The 18,014-nt window shown below is 41.5% G+C and overlaps 1 protein-coding gene across 9 annotated transcripts in view; it reads right to left on the bottom strand.

Annotated features, from left to right (window-relative positions):
- ARID1B (AT-rich interaction domain 1B) overlaps positions 1–18,014 on the bottom strand; it is a 2,758,190-nt gene that overhangs the window by 2,611,724 nt on the left and 128,452 nt on the right. Inside the window, exon 2 of one of the 9 annotated variants that reach the window (XM_073585748.1) lies at positions 7,810–7,877. The exons of the other annotated variants lie outside the window; for them this stretch is intronic. The gene's annotated coding sequence lies outside the window, so the exon portion shown is untranslated. The remainder of the gene's footprint in view (positions 1–7,809; positions 7,878–18,014) is intronic. 9 annotated transcript variants of the gene reach the window in all.

Here is an 18,014-nt window from a genome sequence, read left to right on the forward strand (position 1 = left end):
TATCGGAGCATGATGAGTTGTGGTATGTGTTAAAGGGGCGCTCTTTCGCCCAGGGCACCTGAAAACCTGCAGCCAGCCCTCCCCCCCCACAACTTTAGCCAAATAACACCCATTTTTCAGTGCGTAACTTATATTATGAAGTTAATTAAGGTTGACAAGCTTAAGTAAGAAGAATTGATGCTTTTGGCATTCAAATGGGCACTGTTGGTGTGTTTCCTGTCCTCCTCTCACTGCCGACTTTTATTCCCCATTGACTTACATTGGGTTTCGTGTTTCGGGACGACCCCGACTTTTCCCTATAATCGCACGATCTTGCTCGACCCGACTTTTGGAAAAGTCGGGTTTCACGAAACGAAACGCGACCCTAAAAAACCAAAAGTCGCTCAACTCTAGTAAATACAAATGCCACATAATATAGGCATTAATACTTTACTGCAGACCAGTGCCGATATAATAGGAGTTAGTATACAATTCCTCAATATGCATTTGTGTGCTGTGAACCAGTGCCAATATAGTAGGAGTTAATAAACTCCACCTCCATGTGCACCTGTGTACTGCAGACTGAATGGCCTTGCCATATTATATATACAATTATCAAAGACGCATGTTCACAAGAGAAAAATGCAATAAATACCTAATGTCTGTATTTATTGCATTTTTCTCTTGTGAACATGCGTCTTTGATAATGGCATGGCCATTCAGTCTGCAGTACACAGGTGCACATGGAGGTGGAGTTTATAACTGGACTCCCTTCCCCCACAAGTTTTGTTGCCCCTTCCCCTAGAACACCTTCTTCAACAGTTAGTTCTGCATCTTCCCTGCACACCCCCAACTTGCAACCATCTGCCCCCAAACGCAGAAAAAAAATAAAGTTTGTTTAAATATTTCTGGTTCAAAATAAATTTAAAATTTCTGGTTCACCATAACAAAGTTTGATTAATGTTTTTGGCGCCGTTCACACGGCGCCGTACACACAATGCGACTTAAACTTTGCAAGGTGTCATAAAAAGTGTTTGGAGGATTGGCTGTATTTACCATTCTCATTTCACTTATTGTGATTCTAGGCAAGGGGGATTATTGATATACCTTGTAATTAACAACATACTCTTGTGTTTTGAATCCATTGACGGGTAAAATACACGTCATATGTTAATATGTAACCTACCAAGGCCTAGTATAATAACTAGCGTTTTACCGACTAGGATCTGGTTTCCAAAAACACAAACTGGTGAAACTCGGTAAAAAAAAAAAACTGCATTGCATTGTGGTTTGGTTTTGAATCAATCTCCTACTTGTTTTCCACTAGTTGGACAAGTTTTATTTGAAACAAATTTGGTTTCATGAAACCCGATCCTAACCAAGTCGCTCAAATGTCATAATCATAACTATTTATCAATCTTGGCCTGGTTAATACACATATCATAATTAACCGTAAGCTTTGCTTACATACCAATATATTTAACGCAGACTAGCGATGCTGCAATTTAACTCATATGTGTATTTACCTGTGCAGGTTTGAGAACATCATGAATTTACAGGTATACATGGGAAGTTTTTTATTTTATTGCAGAGTAAAAACATGCACTCGGTACTGGTATCAAATCAGGTTTTTTATTAACATACACAAACGAAAACATTCTTACACCATTTCATCCTGCCAGTGCACCCGTCCTACATCAGAGATAAAGTAGGCCGCAAATTGGTCCCTCATTTGGCCAACTTCAATGGATGACCTGAGAGGGTGCTGAGTGAATTCAGGCAATGGGTTAGGAGCAGCATCATCCAGTTCAAAGGTCGGGTGCTCTTTAGCCATCACAAAATTATGTAGAACCACACACGCCTTCACCACCTCATCGACTGTTTCAAGTTTAAGATTAATGGCTGTGCCGAGAATTCGCCATCTGGAGACAGGAATCCCAAAAGCACACTCTACAGTTCTTCTGGCCCTGATCAGCCTGTAATTAAATATTTTTTTGGTGTTGTCCAAGTCCCGGCTGGAGTAGGGTTTCGGTAAGTTTGCGCACATTTGAAAAGCCTCATCCCCAGCCATTACAAAGGGCAGCAGCGGAGCTTCGGTGTGAGGAAGAGGCCGTGGCATAGGGAAATTTAATTGGTTGCCATGCAACCTCCGGCCCATGTCTGAGTTTTTAAAAGCCTGTGAGTCATTACCACGGCCAAATGCTCCAATGTCCACTGCTACAAACATACATCCGGCATCCACAATGGCCATGAGTACTATTGAAAAGTACTTTTTGTATTTATAGTACTCAGATCGAGTTCTTTTGGGTTTGATGATCCGTATGTGTTTACCATCAACAGCTCCCAAACAGTTGGGGAAATTGCAGACTGTCCAGAATTTGTCAGCAATTTCCATCCTCTTTTCAGCGGTGGGCAGGGGCATAAATTCTGGACAAAGAACATTCCAGAGAGCCCGGCAGGTGTCCGCAACAATTCCAGAGAAGGTAGAGATTCCAATACGGTACTGGAAGTGTAGTGAAGATAGGGTTTCTCCAGTCGCCAGGAATCTGCGAAACAGAGAAAGAAGTAAAATTAATATTTCTGTATAAGGTTTTGTAAAACTATAAAATAAAATATTAGTACATTCAAGAAAAATAATTAGATAAGGTTTGGAATAGTACATGTAAAAAAACCCCCATCAAACCCCACCCCTTGGTTGTTAAATATTACGTACCGTAATGTCACCAGTAGCCGTTCCTCAGGAGGAATCGCACGACGGAGCTGTGTGTCCTGTCTCCGGATGGATTCTTGGACACGAGCAAGCAAATCCCTGAAGCTTTCTTGGGACATTCGGATATAATCTGTACATTTTTCCGGGTTTGCCTGTAGCTCACTGTAGAGGGTGTGGTATGCCCCACGGCTCTCCCGGAGTTCAACAATCGGATGTATCCACATACGCCGCCGCTGCCGTCTTCGCTGCCTCTCTCTCTTCCTTTGTTCATGGCAAGCAACTGCATAAGCCTGAGCCATCGCGATGTCCAAATCCAAGTTGAAGTGAAAACTCTTCCAGCGCAGATCCATGCTGACACGAGAACAAGCAAGCAAATGTGATGAATACTGTAGACAGGGTCTATATATTAACATACCAGACCGCCACTGACGTCCCATTGGTCTTGTGTGTTGCCAGATTTATTTTTTTTTTTTTTTTTTGGGTGAGGAAAAAAAATGTGTAAAAAAACACAAACGCACTAAAAACGGTGCGTTTTTTTCCTGCATGCGCAAAAAAATTCTTGAAAAAAACGCTGCATTTGTATGCGTTTGTATGCATTTTTTCCATGTGCTTTTTTGCGCAAAAAACGCGCTGCAAAAAAAAGCAAGTGTGAAAGTAGCCTAACAAACCTTATCACCCAAGGATGAGAGGCTAAAGGGTAGTCAAGAAAGGCACTTAACGCTGATAACTGGAATTATAGGGTACTGGGTCTAAGTCCCTTCTTAAAGCCTGCCTGGAGAAAATCTGGTTTTCCCGCTGACAAGTCGGACCTACCACCCTGCAGACAGAATTTCTTCCAGAACTTATAATAAACTAGCTGAAGAGCCCGGCGCTGCCCAGGCATAGTAACGAACTGTGGTTAGTTATAACAAATTACAATTATCCTCCATCCCATAGTCCCATGCCCATATACCCATCATACATATCCTCCATCCCATAGTCCCGTACCCATATACCCATCATACATATCCGCCATCCCATAGTCCCGTGCCCATATACCCGTCATACATATCCTCCTTCCCATAGTCCAGTGCCCATATACCCATCACACATCCTCCATCCCATAGTCAACCATTATGACATCATAATGAGCGGCGGGGCTTGCAACCTATGATGACATCAGCATCGCCATGGCAACCATTATGACATCATAATGAGGGGCGGGGCTTGATACACACACTTTTTCCCCATTATGTAGATAGGGGCAAAATTGTTTGGTGAATTTGAACGCGCGGGGTTAAAATTTCGCCTCACAACATAGCCTAGGACACTCTCTGGGTCCAGACGTGTGACTGTGCCAAATTTTGTGGCTGTAGCTGCGACGGTGAGGATGCCAATCCTGGACAAACACACATACATCATACATACATACTCACACTTGAGCTTTATATATTAGATTGCAGAAGTTACCGGCTTTATGCTTGCCTGGATCGTGGATATGACCTTGTCCGGCAGCCCCCGAGCTCTCAGGATGTCCCTTTCAGTATCCATGCCGAAAGATGGAATCTCCATGGGATAATTGCTAATGGAGGAAAAGCATAGGAGAGGGACCGTCTCCATCTCTGACTCAACGCACTTAGACCCTCTGGGTTGTCTGCCGGGTTCAACGAGTATAACCTGTCCGTCTTTGCATTCTTCCTGGTTGCGAATAGGTCTATTCGAGGTCTGCCCCAGACCTGACATAAATAATGGAACACCTCCTCGTTTAACTCCCATTCTGTAGACTGGATCTTCTGTCTGCTTAGATAATCCACCACAATATTTTGAGACCCCTCGAGGTGGACTGCTGTCACAGATAGGACTGTCTTCTCAGCCCAGGAGAAAATCATCCTTGCCAGGTTCCGCAGCTTTCGATGTCTGGTCCTCCCTTGGTGGTGGAGGAAGGATACTTTTGTCACCTTGTCCGATAGGATCTTTATGTGTTGGTCCCGTAAATGAACCTGGTTCCATCTTAGAGCTTCCCAAACCACGTAGAGCTCCCTGTAATTGGATAACTTGGACTGTATGTCTAGTGGCCATACTCCCTGGAAGATCTTCCCTTCCAGGTGTTCTCCCCATCCCCACTTACTGGCGTTGATCGTAATTACTATGCAAGGGGAGGCGACCCAAGGAACACCCACTTCTAGATTCTTCGGCTGCACCCATCATTGTAGAGACTTCCCGCGAGGGACAAAGATATTTTCCTGTCGAGGGAGGACTGACGTCGTTCCCAGGCCGATAATATTTCCTTCTGTAGGACTCTGGAATGAAAATGTGCCCAGCGGACACATGGGATACAGGATGTCATTAGGCCTAAGACCCACATTATGGACCTGATGGATATCCGGCCCTTCATGAGTTCCTTCACTCTGTTCCGCACCACTCTGTTTTTCTCGAGGTAGGAAAGATGTTCTGAGACTTGAATCCAGTAACACTCCCAAGAAGATCTTTCCAGAGCTAGGTAAGATTTTTCCTTGTTGATGATCCAGCCTAGGGTTTCCAGAATGATAATGGTCTTCTCCCTGTGGTTTGGGAGTTCCTCTGATGAGCTTGCCACTAGTAGAAAATCGTTGAGATATGGGATGATGATGATGCCCTGTCTCCTTAGGAAGGCCATCACTTCTGCGATGAGCTTGGTAAAAACTCGGGGAGCTGAGGCCAGGCTGAAAGGATGACACAAACAAAGTGGCAGGTCCTTCCTTGAATTTTCACTGCAAACCTCAGGTATCTCTGGGAAGCTGGATGTATCGTAACCTGGTAATAGGCGCTTTCTTGATCGAGGGTGCACATCAGGGCCTCTGTATCAGGTGGACCATGGATTTTATTGACTCCATCCTGAAACTTTTGTAACCGATCCAGAAGTTTAAGGGTCTTAAGTTTATTATTGTACGTGACTCGCCCGATGGCTTTATGATGGAGAACAGGGACGAGCAGTGACCCTCGCCTGTTTCTGCTTGAGGCACTGGGACTATAACAGCCAAATTCTTTAGGTCGGTTAGATCTGACCACATGAGGGAATCTAACTCTACTGTAAGGGGAGCGACGGTTCTCTCGGGGAGGGGGGCGGACTCTATACTGTAACCCTCTGATATGGTTGAGCTGAGTGATCTGAAACCAATTTGCCACAAAGTGACTGAGGCGCTTCACCCCCTACTATTTCCACAGGCACATCAATTTTGGGGAGCTCTTCCCAGATCTTTATGTCCTCCGGGTCAAAGGGAAGACGTCTCCTAAAGTCGCGAGGTAATAGAGGTGCCTCTCCGCATCCTCCCATCCTTCCAGTAACATAGTCTGGATGTGATAGTTTCCTGGGAACACTCGCTGTTTTTGTGCCCTGAGCACTCCGAACATTAAGTCCTGTCTGGACTGCAATTTTGGGGCTTCCTCAACCTGCATCATGTCCCTTACTGCTCGGACCTGGCCCTCTGATAATACCTCCCCCTCTTCCTGGTCGGACTCCTTCTCCCACCTAGCCCTCTTAACGCTAGGGCCAGGGGCTGGGGAGTTGTGGCCAAGGGAGACTGGACATGGAGGCTTGAACCTCTTCTCTAATCAGGGACCTCATCTCAGATAGTAGGGATGGTTGTTCCTCCCCCTCATGACCCTGCTGGTACACGTGTCACAAAGAGTTCTGCCATGCTTGTCGGGCAGCTTTAAGTGGCAAACCAGGCACTTTCTGGACTTCGTGGTTGGGTGCAAATAGGGTCATTGCTGGGGGTCCCTTTCCCTTTTCCTGTGCAGTGCAAGAGAGGGACCTGTCATGAGTGTGGATAGGGAGAGCAGGTTTGTGCACAGCGTATTTACCCTTTCCTGCTCTGTCCCCTCCATGGCTGCTGCGACCGCTCTGTTGCCGCCCTCCTGCAACCCTGCGAGATTCAAGGAAGCCTCCGTTGCCCATCTCGCTGTTCCACGCGTATTCCTCTGGAACGCATGCCGGCCACTTAAATCCGTTGAGCCCCCTGACGTCAACGGAAGTGCAACGGCTCTCTCCCTGTACTACTTCCGGTCTGGTGCTCTGACATTCCGGCTGTCGTCGGTGCCGAGAGCCTCCACCACGGGAGGAAGCTGCTCTAACCCAGGAGCCTTGTACGCTAGCTGGTCTTCAGTGTTGTGGGCCACTTTACAGGGGGAAGGTTTGGACCGGCCGCCTGATACCCCTGAGCCCTCCGGTAAGCCGAGCTTCTTCAACCTCTTGTGTGTCACTCCTTGCAGGGACAGGAAAAACACTGAGGGAAACCTCTTGTGTGCTTTCCCGTCTCTGTAAGGAGGAGGAGAAAAGAGGGAGACACAAAAGCGCAAATAGGGTCTTATCAAACGTTACACAGAGTTTCCCACCAAGAGAACTACTCACCTGGTGAGAGTGAAGGAAAGACATATTAATGGCGGCTGCTGCAGTTCCACAGGTCAGTGCAGGACCTGGTTGAAGCATACACTTAGGTAGGAAGGAAGGATCATCCCTGCGCTGCCGCAAGAAGAATTCCACAAATTTTAGAGGTTTCAACGTGGTTTATTCTACGCGTTTCAGGGTTCAGATGACCCCTTCATCAGGACATACCACAAATATTGTACAAGAGTCATAGGCATACAGGGTTTAAGTACACATCAGCATTTGAAAACGACACCCAATGGATCAAATGACACCCAGTGTCAAAGTTAAGGCTCATCAGAAAGTTCACATGACAAGATTAAAGATCATCAAAGAAATCCAAATTAATATCTTATGCATATATATTATACAAAAAACCTCGGCACACAAAATTCAAATGAAACTCAAATGAGCAGAAATCAAAGTTTATTATTTTTATAATATCATGAAGACCCAAAAAAATTTCAACGATTCGGCTATAGCTCCTTTTTCAAGAACTTATCTGCAGAAAAAACAGACGATATAGTGGAATTTTACATATGAAAGATCAACATAACTGACGTAAAAACCATATATTTGTACATATTATATAAAGAATGTGCATACATCCAATGAAGTACTTATCGTACTAAAATGATGATTCATAACTCACAGCAGAGACTCATTAAATTGACCTAATGCATAACAAATCAATGCGATATTCTTTATAATATTCTTTATAAACCCGGAGTTATACCTGTGGAAATAATAATCCGTGGACATCTGAATAAGATTCATCATTTAAGCCACATAGGTGTGGAATGCCTTATAAGAAAAAAGAAGAGATAGCATGATAGCACCATATTGAAAAAAAATTTTTCAGAAACATAGTGCTAATTAATAAAAAATAAATAAGAGGCATATATATATATATATATATATATATATATATATATATATATATATATATATATATATACACACACACACAGTGGGGAAAAAAAGTATTTAGTCAGTCAGCAATAGTGCAAGTTCCACCACTTAAAAAGATGAGAGGCGTCTGTAATTTACATCATAGGTAGACCTCAACTATGGGAGACAAACTGAGAAAAAAAAATCCAGAAAATCACATTGTCTGTTTTTTTTTCATTTTATTTGCATATTATGGTGGAAAATAAGTATTTGGTCAGAAACAAAATTTCATCTCAATACTTTGTGATATATCCTTTGTTGGCAATGACAGAGGTCAAACGTTTTCTGTAAGTCTTCACAAGGTTGCCACACACTGTTGTTGGTATGTTGGCCCATTCCTCCATGCAGATCTCCTCTAGAGCAGTGATGTTTTTGGCTTTTCGCTTGGCAACACGAACTTTCAACTCCCTCCAAAGGTTTTCTATAGGGTTGAGATCTGGATAAATACTTTTTTCCCCACTGTATATATCTCAAATGTGATGATTATTCCCACCGAAATTTAAGTACATAAAAAAAAACACGAAACAAAAGTGAACTGGCCTACAATGCACACATTAGAGAAGAACCACAAATTTTAGAAATCATTGCAAGATCGAATAAATACATAATGATGAAATATATAACAGACAGAGTAAAACAGTCCTGGACAGTCCAATGACATGGCCCGAATTTGATAATACTCGACTAACCCCCAATTTCATATTCTCTATTTAACCCTAACGGTGTCAGGGTCTGCAAAGTATGAATCCAGAAGGATTCACGTTCCTTCAGTATTTTGATCCTATCTCCCCCTCTTCTAATCATTGGTACCCAGTCAATAACTTGGTACCTTAATTGTGCCACAGAATATCCGCATGCTAAAAAGTGATCCGGAATCAGTAATAAAGTTCTTCCACATCTAATGGTGGATTTATGTTGGGAAATGCGGTCGCGGATATGTTGAGTGGTCTCCCCAACATATCCGAGACCGCATGGGCACTTTATCAGATATACAACAAAAGAAGAATCACATGTGAAGTATCCATTAATAAGAAAACGTCGTCCTGTACGGGCATGGGTAAAGGTGTCACCTTTCATCACATTTGAACACTGCAAACACCCCAAACAAGGGAAAGTTCCCTTACGAGATATAATAAAAGTTTTCTGGACCATCTCCTTCTTACCAGAGCCAACATCAGCCCTCACCAAAAGATTCCTAATATTATTGTATCTCTTATAACACATATGGGGTCTGGACATAAATTCAGGAATATTGGGATATGAATTTTTCAAAACATCCCAATGTCGCAATATGCAACCCCTAATAAGAGTACTATAGGGATGAAAAGTGCTAACAAATGCTAACTTGTTGGTCTTATCTCTACGAGGAGAGGGGATCCTAGATTGTTCTAAAAACCCAAATCAGATAACCTCTTTTACGAAAACGTGTCTCCATTTCTTGATGTCTCAGTTTCCTTGTTGATAAATCAGAAACAATCCTATCTATTCTTACATGTTGAGACTTTGGTAACGCATACTTCACATGTCGCGGATGACTGCTGACGAAATGAAGTAAACTATTTTTATCTGTGGGTTTAATATACAAATCTGTTCCGATTGAACCATCAGAATTGATGAATATAAGGGTGTCAAGGAAATTAATTGAATGACAGTCATGGTGAAGGGAAAAAGTGAGACCCATGATATATGTATTCAATTTATTGAAAAACTCCAAAAAAGTGTCCTCACCCCCCGTCCAAATCATGAAAACGTCATCAATATAACGCTTCCAATACGAAGCGTAAGATACAAAATAGAGGATCCACACATACAAAGGATTCCTCTAAATATGACAAAAATATTGGCATAGGGGGGTGCCACATTTGACCCCATGACTGTTCCTCTGCTCTGTATGTAAAACTGATCCTCAAAAAGAAAAAATTTTATTGTCAAGATCAAAGTAAGAAGATCCCTGCAGAATTCAATCTGATCACCTGAAAAAGCCGTTTTATCAGACAAAAATGTGACCATTGCTGCAATGCCTTCATTATGTGTAATACTCGTGTACAAGCTATTAACATCGAGTGTGACCAGTATGGTGTTAGCGGTCAGGGGACCCACAGATTGGATACTCAAAAGAAATTCTGAAGTGTCCTTAATATAAGATTTAATGGAGGGTACATAGGGTGTTAGAATTTTTTCTAGAACAATAGACAATGGTGAGAGCACTGACTCTGAGGAGGAGACTATGGGTCGTCCTGGTGGTTTCAATAGATTCTTATGAATCTTAGGTAAAGTGTAAAATACCGGTATGGTAGGATTATGGTTAATCAAAAACTCTCCCAATTTCAAATCTATAGTTCCCACTTGACAGTAAAAGTCAATAAAATTTTTTATCTTTTTTGCTATTTCAAAAAGAAATCTGATGCTGTCATCAGATCTGTGATTTGTTCCTCTCTGATAGTCTGGTATGGGGGAGCCACTGCGCATGACAAACTCCGCTTACAAAGGACTTTCAGAACAGCAGAGAGAATTATAGGCTCCCCCCTGCCTAAAATCCAGGATCTTTATGATAAGAGTATTCGATCCCACGCATTGAAAATTTCATCCGATCCCTCTCACCCGGGACACTCCTCATTCCAACTACTCCCTTCAGGACGTCGCTTCAGAGTCCCCAAATGCAGCACCAACCGCCATATGAACAGCTTCTATCCACTCTCTGTTCAACAATTAAATCGTCATGTGTAGACTATATACTGTATCTGTCTTGTTAGATGTTACTTGTTGTATCTGTTGTTATATATTATGTTGCCTCTTTGCCACAAAGAATTCCTTGTATATATGCAATATGTACTTGGCGATAATAAATTTGATTGATTGATTGATTGATTGAAAAGAAGGATTATTAGATATGGGGGTATACGTCTCAGTCACTCAACTGAGATTGAATCTCCTTAACGTAATATGAACGGTCCATTATCACAATCGCCCCACCCTTATCAGCAGGCTTTAATATTAAATTCTTATTATCTTTTAAGCTATTAATTGTTCTCTTCTCCTCTAATGTAAGATTGTGTTTGATGCGCACAGTGCCCCTACACATAGTGTTGAGCGATACCTTCCGATATCGGGAAATATCGGATCGGACCGATACCCCAAAAATATCGGGTATCGCCGATTCCGATACCGGAAACCCATGCAAGTCAATGGGGCACAAATATCGGAATGAAAATAAACCCTTTCTTTACTTGCACATCCAGTTCGGGAGGGGGGACACTGTGCGAGTCTGTGTGCGGGCGGGGTCTGTACGGGCCTGCCGGGGATCTGTGCGGGCCTGCCGGGGGTTGTGTGTGTGTGCAGGCATCGTCCGATGGGAACTACAAGTCCCATCAGTCTATGCCTGCTACAATGACAGTGATTGACACATTAGCCAATGATGGGACAGTAGTAGTCCCATCATCCGGCTAATGTGTTGAATGTAAAAAAAAAAAAAAAACATACATACATACATACATATATACATACATACATACTACATTCATACAACATACATACAAACATACTATAAACATACTACATATATACTACATTCATACAACATACATACTTCATATATACTACACATATACTACATTCATACAACATACATACAACATACATACAACATACATACTACATATATACTATACTCATACAACATACATACATACTACATACATACTACATATATACTACTTTCATACAACATACATACTACATTCATACATACTTCATATACAGTCATATGTAAAAGTTTGGGCACCCCTATTAATGTTAACCTTTTTTCTTTATAACAATTTTGGTTTTTGCAACAGCTATTTCAGTCTCGTATATCTAATAACTGATGGGCTCAGTTATATTTCTGGATTCAAATGAGGTTTATTGTACTAACAGAAAATGTGCAATCTGCATTTAAACAAAATTTGACCGGTGCAAAAGTATGGGCACCCTTATCATTTTCTTGATTTGAACACTCCTAACTACTTTTTACTGACTTCCTGAAGCACTAAATTGGTTTTGTAACCTCATTGAGCTTTGAACTTCATAGCCAGGTGTATCAAATCATGAGAAAAGGTATTTAAGGTGGCCACTTGCAAGTAGTTCTCCTATTTGATTCTCCTATGAAGAGTGGCATCATGGGCTCCTCAAAACAACTCTCAAATGATCTGAAAACAAAGATTATTCAACATAGCTTTTCAGGGGAAGGATACAAAAAGTTGTCTCAGAGATTTAACCTGTCAGTTTCCACTGTGAGGAACATAGTAAGGAAATGGAAGAACACAGGTACAGTTCTTGTTAAGCCCAGAAGTGGCAGGCCAAGAAAAATATCAGAAAGGCAGAGAAGAAGAATGGTGAGAACAGTCAAGGACAATCCACAGACCACCTCCAAAGACCTGCAGCATCATCTTGCTGCAGATGGTGTCACTGTGCATCGGTCAACAATACAGCGCACTTTGCACAAGGAGAAGCTGTATGGGAGAGTGATGCGAAAGAAGCAGTTTCTGCAAGCACGCCACAAACAGAGTCGCCTGAGGTATGCAATAGCACATTTGGACAAGCCAGTTACATTTTGGAAGAAGGTCCTGTGGACTGATGAAAGATTGAGTTGTTTGGTCATACAAAAAGGCGTTATGCATGGAGGCTAAAAAACACAGCATTCCAAGAAAAACACTTGCTACCCACAGTAAAATTTGGTGGAGGTTCCATCATGCTTTGGGGCTGGGTGGCCAATGCCAGCACCGGGAATCTTGTTAAAGTTGAGGGTCGCATGGATTCAACTCAATATCAGCAGATTCTTGACAATAATGTGCAAGAATCAGTGACGAAGTTGAAGTTACGCAGGGGATGGATATTTCAGCAAGACAATGATCCAAAACACCGCTCCAAATCTACTCAGGCATTCATGCAGAGGAACAATTACAATGTTCTGGAATGGCCATCCCAGTCCCCAGACCTGAATATCATTGAACGTCTGTGGGATGATTTGAAGCGCGTCCATGCTCGGCGACCATCAAACTGAACTGAACTGGAATTGTTTTGTAAACAGGAATGGTCACAAATACCTTCATCCAGGATCCAGGAACTCATTAATAGCTACAGGAAGCGACTAGAGGCTGTTATTTTTGCAAAAGGAGGATCTACGAAATATTAATGTCACTTTTATGTTGAGGTGCCCATACTTTTGCACCGGTCAAATTTTGTTAAAATGCAGATTGCACATTTTCTGTTAGTACAATAAACCTCATTTGAATCCAGAAATATAACTGAGTCCATCAGTTATTAGATATATGAAACTGAAATAGCTGTTGCAAAAACCAAAATTGTTATAAAGAAAAAAGGTTAACATTAATAGGGGTGCCCAAACTTTTACATATGACTGTACATACAATACATATAGACATACAGTACATATAACATAGTACATACTCACCATCACTTGTCACTTTGATCCCCGAAGCCAGTGTCATCTGTAAAAAATATTGAAATAACAAAACAACCAAAATTCTCCCTGATCCGCAGAAATCCACGACTGTCCCACGACGATCTCCCGTGGATAACAGCAGCATCAGCTGATGCGACCGCTCTCTAGGGGCACCAGGAATACAATGACGGGAGGTAGGTATCCTTCCGCACTGTATTCCTCCGCCACTGTAAAAAAATAGTCCCTAGTCTCACTTTTGGCATTGCTGTGTGAGAAAGTTCCCACGCAGCTTTTGCCATAAAGTGAGACCAGTGAACTACAGTAACCTCTCAGTGATGCACTGAAGGAGATCATCGTGGGACACTCATGGATTTCTGCGGATCAGGGAGTATATTGGTTGTTTGTTATTTTAATATTTTTTACAGAAGACACTGGCTTCGGGGATCAAAGTGACAAGTGATGGCGAGTATGTACTCTATGTTATATGTACTGTATGTCTATATGTATGCATTGTATGAATGTATTGTATGTCGTATGTATGTAGTATGCATGTAGTATGTATGTTGTATGTATGTAGCATGTTGTATGTATGTTGTATGAATGTAGTATATATGTATGTAGTATATATGTATTATGTATGTATTATGTTGTATGAATATAGTATGTATGTACAGTGGGGCAAAAAAGTATTTAGTCAGTCAGCAATAGTGCAAGTTCCACCACTTAAAAAGATGAGAGGCGTCTGTAATTTACATCATAGGTAGACCTCAACTATGGGAGACAAACTGAGAAAAAAAAAATCCAGAAAATCACATTGTCTGTTTTTTTTTCATTTTATTTGCATATTATGGTGGAAAATAAGTATTTGGTCAGAAACAAGCAATCAAGATTTCTGGCTCTCACAGACCTGCAACTTCTTCTTTAAGAGTCTCCTCTTTCCTCCACTCATTACCTGTAGTAATGGCACCTGTTTAAACTTGTTATCAGTATAAAAAGACACCTGTGCACACCCTCAAACAGTCTGACTCCAAACTCCACTATGGTGAAGACCAAAGAGCTGTCAAAGGACACCAGAAACAAAATTGTAGCCCTGCACCAGGCTGGGAAGACTGAATCTGCAATAGCCAACCAGCTTGGAGTGAAGAAATCAACTGTGGGAGCAATAATTAGAAAATCGAAGACATACAAGACCACTGATAATCTCCCTCGATCTGGTGCTCCACGCAAAATCCCACCCCGTGGGGTCAGAATGATCACAAGAACGGTGAGCAAAAATCCCAGAACCACGCGGGGGGACCTAGTGAATGAACTGCAGAGAGCTGGGACCAATGTAACAAGGCCTACCATAAGTAACACACTACGCCACCATGGACTCAGATCCTGCAGTGCCAGACGTGTCCCACTGCTTAAGCCTGTACATGTCCGGGCCCATCTGAAGTTTGCTAGAGAGCATTTGGATGATCCAGAGGAGTTTTGGGAGAATGTCCTATGGTCTGATGAAACCAAACTGGAACTGTTTGGTAGAAACACAACTTATCGTGTTTGGAGGAAAAAGAATACTGAGTTGCATCCATCAAACACCATACCTACTGTAAAGCATGGTGGTGGAAACATCATGCTTTGGGGCTGTTTCTCTGCAAAGGGGCCAGGACGACTGATCCGGGTACATGAAAGAATGAATGGGGCCATGTATCGTGAGATTTTGAGTGCAAACCTCCTTCCATCAGCAAGGGCATTGAAGATGAAACGTGGCTGGGTCTTTCAACATGACAATGATCCAAAGCACACCGCCAGGGCAACGAAGGAGTGGCTTCGTAAGAAGCATTTCAAGGACCTGGAGTGGCCTAGCCAGTCTCAAGATCTCAACCGTATAGAAAACCTTTGGAGGGAGTTGAAAGTCAGTGTTGCCAAGCGAAAAGCCAAAAACATCACTGCTCTAGAGGAGATCTGCATGGAGGAATGGGCCAACATACCAACAACAGTGTGTGGCAACCTTGTGAAGGCTTACAGAAAACATTTGACCTCTGTCATTGCCAACAAAGGATATATCACAAAGTATTGAGATGAAATTTTGTTTCTGACCAAATACTTATTTTCCACCATAATATGCAAATAAAATGAAAAAAAAACAGACAATGTGATTTTCTGGATTTTTTTTTCTCAGTTTGTCTCCCATAGTTGAGGTCTACCTATGATGTAAATTACAGACGCCTCTCATCTTTTTAAGTGGTGGAACTTGCACTATTGCTGACTGACTAAATACTTTTTTTCCCCCACTGTATGTATGTATGTAGTCTATATGCAGTATGTATTATGTAGTATGTATGTATGTTGTATGAATGTACACGGTGTTCCAAATTATTATGCAAAAGATATTTCCTCATATTTTCTCTAAATTACCTATATGAATTGCAGTCAGTGTTATTTTCAAGTCATCTAATATTCTAGTATAATTGCAATGTTTTTGAACAAGCTGCCTATGAAAACAGTATACTTTTAAAAATAAGAAACACTCAAAATGCATGTTCCAAATTATTATGCACAGCAGAGTTTTCAACCTTTTTATTTTTATTTTGAACAAAAAAATGGTCAATTGTGAAATTATAAGCATCATCAGCTTATTACAAAATGAAATCAAACAGTTTTCAAGTCAAAACTTTATTCTAGGTGATGTTACATTTGCACATAGGACCCCTTGTTCGAAAGAAGCTTCTGAACTCTCTCGTCCATTGAATGTCAGTTTTTGGATGGTTTGTGCTTCATTTGTTTTGCATGTGGACAGAATACCCTCCCAGAGCTGTTGCTTAGATGTGAACTGCCTCCCGCCATCATAGACACTCCTTTTGATGATGCTCCAGAGGTTCTCAATGGGGTTGAGGTCAGGGGAAGATGGTGGCCACACCATAAGTTTGTCCTCTTTTATGACCATAGCAGCCAGAGATGCAGATGTGCTATTTGCAGCATGAGACGGTGCATTATCATGCATGAAAATGATCTTGCTGCGGAAAGCACGGTTCTTCCTCTTGAACCATGGCAGGAAGTGCTGTTTTAGAAACTCCACATAGATTATGGAGTTCATCTTTACCCCTTCAGGGATCCTAAAGGGGCCGACAATCTCTCTCCCCATGATTCCAGCCCAAAACATTGCTCCACCTTCTCCTTGTTGGCGCCTTAGCCATGTTTTCATGGGGTGTCCATCAACCAGCCAGCCTCCACTCCATCCATCTGGACCATCGAGCGTTACACGGCACTGATCGGTGAACAAAACAGTTTGGAAGTCAGTCTTCATGTATCGTTTGGCCCACTGGAGCCGTTTCTGCTTGTGTACAGTGGATAGAGGTGGTCAACAGGATGGCTTACACAGCTGCAAACCTCTGAAGGACCCTGCATTTTGTTGTTCGGGGGACGTTGGAGGCACCAGCAGCTTCGAAAACTTGTCTGCTGTTATGACAAGGCATTTTTGCAGCTGCTCTTTTAACCTGACGCAATTGCCTGTTGGAAAGAGTCCTCAATTTTTCCTTATCAGCACGCACACGTGTGTGCTGGGAATCAGCTACATACTTCTTGATTGTGCGATGATCACGATGAAGTGTCTTGGCAATGTTGATTGTAGTCATGCCTTGACCTAAATACTCCACAATTTGTTGCTTTTCAGCAGCCGACACATCCTTTTTCTTTCCCATTTTGGCAAAAAATGTAGGCTGCTTAATAATGTGGAACAGCCTTCTTAAGTAGTCTTGCCTTTATTTGGACACACCTGCCAAACTAATTTGCACAGGTATCTGCAATTGCTTTCAGTGATATAAAGAGCCCTGATACACATCACCATCAATGAGTTTAAATGACAAACAAAAAAATTCTAACCTTACCACTCCTAAACTCTTTTTGAATAATAATTTGGAACACAGTTTAGTATATATGTAGTATGTAAGTAGTATGTATGTATGTTGTATGAATGTAGTATGAATGAATGTAGTATGAATGAATGTTGTATGAATGTATGATGATGTTGATGTATGTTGATGTATGATGATGTTGTATGAATGTAGTATGTATGTACGTATGTTGTATGAATGTAGTATATATGTAGTATGTATGTATGTAGTATATATGTAGTATGTATGTATGTTGTATGAATGTAGTATATATGTAGTATGCATGTAGCATGCATGTATGTATGTTGTATGAATGTAGTATGTATGTAGTATGTATGTTGTATTAATGTAGTATATATGTAGTATGTATGTATGTAGTATATATGTAGTATGTATGTAGTATGTATGTACTATGCATGTACAGTATGTTGTATGAATGTAGTATATATGTAGTATGTATGTATGTTGTATGAATGTAGTATATATGTAGTATGTATGTATGTTGTATGAATGTAGTATATATGTAGTATGTATGTTGTATGAATGTAGTATATATGTAGCATGTATGCAGTATGTATGTATGTTAGTTATAGTTATAACAAATTATAATTATCCTCCATTAGAGTTGAGCGACTTTTGTTTTTTTAGGGTCAAGTTTCGTTTCATGAAACCCGA

This window comes from Dendrobates tinctorius, unplaced genomic scaffold (genome assembly GCF_039654945.1).
Source record: "Dendrobates tinctorius isolate UK_male_01 unplaced genomic scaffold, ASM3965494v1 ptg000087l, whole genome shotgun sequence".
Classification (NCBI taxonomy): domain Eukaryota; kingdom Metazoa; phylum Chordata; class Amphibia; order Anura; family Dendrobatidae; genus Dendrobates; species Dendrobates tinctorius.